Genomic DNA, 2,500 nt, shown 5'->3' with positions numbered 1-2,500 from the left:
GTCCCGCTGGCCACGCTCTTTGCGATGCAGGCCGGGAGGCTCTCGGCCGCCTTGGCCGCCGGGCCCTCCTCAGCCGGCCGTCGACCGACAAACCCCCCCCGGGGCCTTCTCTGCAGGGGCAGCTTTCCGGCCACCTGTCCCCAAGCCCCTAGCCTCGCACGGGGGTCGTCGTGACCGAAGCGCGGGACCCGGCACTTGGCCTCGTCGAAGCTCCTACAATTGGCCCCGGACCCAGCCAGCCAGCCTGTCCAGGTCCCTCTGCGGAGCCTTCCCACCCTCCAGCGACTCAGGGTACGGCGGGCCGCCCTGCCCGCCCGCGGGGGGGGGGGGTGGGGGTGGGGGGGTGGCGGGGGGGGCGTCTAGGGCGCCGCCCTCCCGAGCGGTTAGATTCGCGCGGGGGCTGCCTGCGGGCGTCCGCCCGGTCCTGTGGCGGTGCCGGTGGGGTTTTTTCCCCTCCAACCCCCCGTCACGAGGTCGGCAATCATCGGCCGAGACTTCGCAAAAGAAAACGGTCCCTAAAAAGTTCGCGCGCCACTCGTTCGTTCGTCTCGGCGTCGTTGCCCGTCGGTCAGCGAGCTGTCGACTGGCGTTTCCGCGGCAACGAACGTTAGTCGTCGGCGCCGAGACTGCTGACCGCTCCGTTGTGCCTAATTCAGACGTCGTCCGACCGGTAACTCTTCCGAGCGCTTTCGTGACCCTCCTTTCTCTCCGTCCGTCGTTCGTCGTCGTCGACCTCCTCACACGAAGGAACGCACGTTCGAGAAAAACGGCGGCGGCGCTCTCGAGTGCGTTCGCCGGTCTTAATTTTTCTGAGCTACTACATTCTGTCACGACTCGATCGTAGTTCGCGGCGCCGGCGAGAAACGACGACGACGACGACGAGGAGTAAAAGAAAGAAAAACGAAACGGGAAACGCTTAGGCTGGGCTGACCATTACCTTAAGGAACTGCTGCTCTTTGTTAACGACCGTGCATTTAATTTACTAGTAAATAGAGAATCGCACGCGTGCGTACCGTTTCCAGCACATTACCCGTTTCTTTACTCGTTTCCACGCCTGCCTGCCTGCCTGCCTGCCTGCCTTCCTTCCTTCCTTACTTCCCTCCTTCCTTCCTTCCTTCCTTCCTTCCTTCCTTCCTTCCTTCCTTCCTTCCTTCCTTCCTTCCTTCCTTCCTTCCAGGTCAGCCAGCCGGTCGCCAGGTCTAGCAGGCTCTGGCGCCGGCCGACGGGTCTACCGGGCTCGGGCGCCGGGCGGTGGGCCTACGGGGCTCGGGCGCCAGCCGACGGGCCTACGGGGCTCGGGCGCCGACCGACGGGTCTACCGGGCCCCGGCGCCGGCCAACGGGTCTGCCGGGCTCGGGCGCTGACCGAACGGTCTACTGGGCTCGGGCGCCGGACGGCGGGCCCACCGGGCTCGAGGGCCGGCCGACGAGTCCACCGGGCTCGGGCGCCGGCTGACGGGCCTGCCGGGCTCGGGCGCCGGCCGACGGGTCTACGGGGCTCGGGCGCCGGCCGACGGGTCTGCCGGGCTCGGGCGCCGACCGAACGGTCTACCGGGCTCGGGCGCCGGCCGACGGGTCTGCCGGGCTCGGGCGCCGGCCGACGGGTCTACGGGGCCCGGGCGCCGCCCGACGGGTCTACGGGGCTCGGGCGCCGGCCGACGGGTCTGCCGGGCTCGGGCGCCGGCCGCCACGTCTGCCGGGCTCCGGCCCCGTTTGACAGGTCTACCGGGCTCCGGCGCCGGCCGCCACGTCCACCGGGCTCCGGCGCCGGCCGCCACGTCCACCGGGCTCCGGCGCCGGCCGTCACGTCTACCGGGCTCCGGCGCCGGCCGCCTCGTCTACCGGGCTCCGGCGCCGGCCGCCTCGTCTACCGGGCTCCGGCGCCGGCCGCCTCGTCTACCGGGCTCCGGCGCCGGCCGCCTCGTCTACCGGGCTCCGGCGCCGGCCGCCTCGTCTACCGGGCTCCGGCGCCGGCCGCCTCGTCTACCGGGCTCCGGCGCCGGCCGCCACGTCTACCGGGCTCCGGCGCCGGCCGCCTCGTCTACCGGGCTCCGGCGCCGGCCGCCTCGTCTACCGGGCTCCGGCGCCGGCCGCCTCGTCTACCGGGCTCCGGCGCCGGCCGCCACGTCTACCGGGCTCCGGCGCCGGCCGCCACGTCTACCGGGCTCCGGCGGGACTTGGTCGCAGTGCTCGAGCTGAACGGTAGACCTGTTTGCCGCGCCGCTCGCGGGGACGTGACCAAGGGGTCGCTGTGTCGCGCTGCCTCCAGTTACGTCATCGTAACAGGCAGCGTCATTGGCGGGCCTCCCCGGCGGGAGGAGTTAGCGCTCTTGGAGTTCGCAGGGGCTGTGGACTTAGTGGTACGTTCTATATGCGCGAGCGGTGGCTCGCGGTCAGGGCAGTACGAGCGCGACTCGACCCGCGCGGCTGGGGCGCTTGGCGGCCGTTGTGGCGGTTGCCTCGGCGTGTTTGGCCGTTTTTCCGCCCGTTCGGGACGGTTG

The sequence above is a fragment of the Gavia stellata genome, unplaced genomic scaffold (assembly GCF_030936135.1).
Source record: "Gavia stellata isolate bGavSte3 unplaced genomic scaffold, bGavSte3.hap2 HAP2_SCAFFOLD_583, whole genome shotgun sequence".
Classification (NCBI taxonomy): Eukaryota; Metazoa; Chordata; class Aves; order Gaviiformes; family Gaviidae; genus Gavia; species Gavia stellata.
This window is presented reverse-complemented; position numbering follows the sequence as displayed.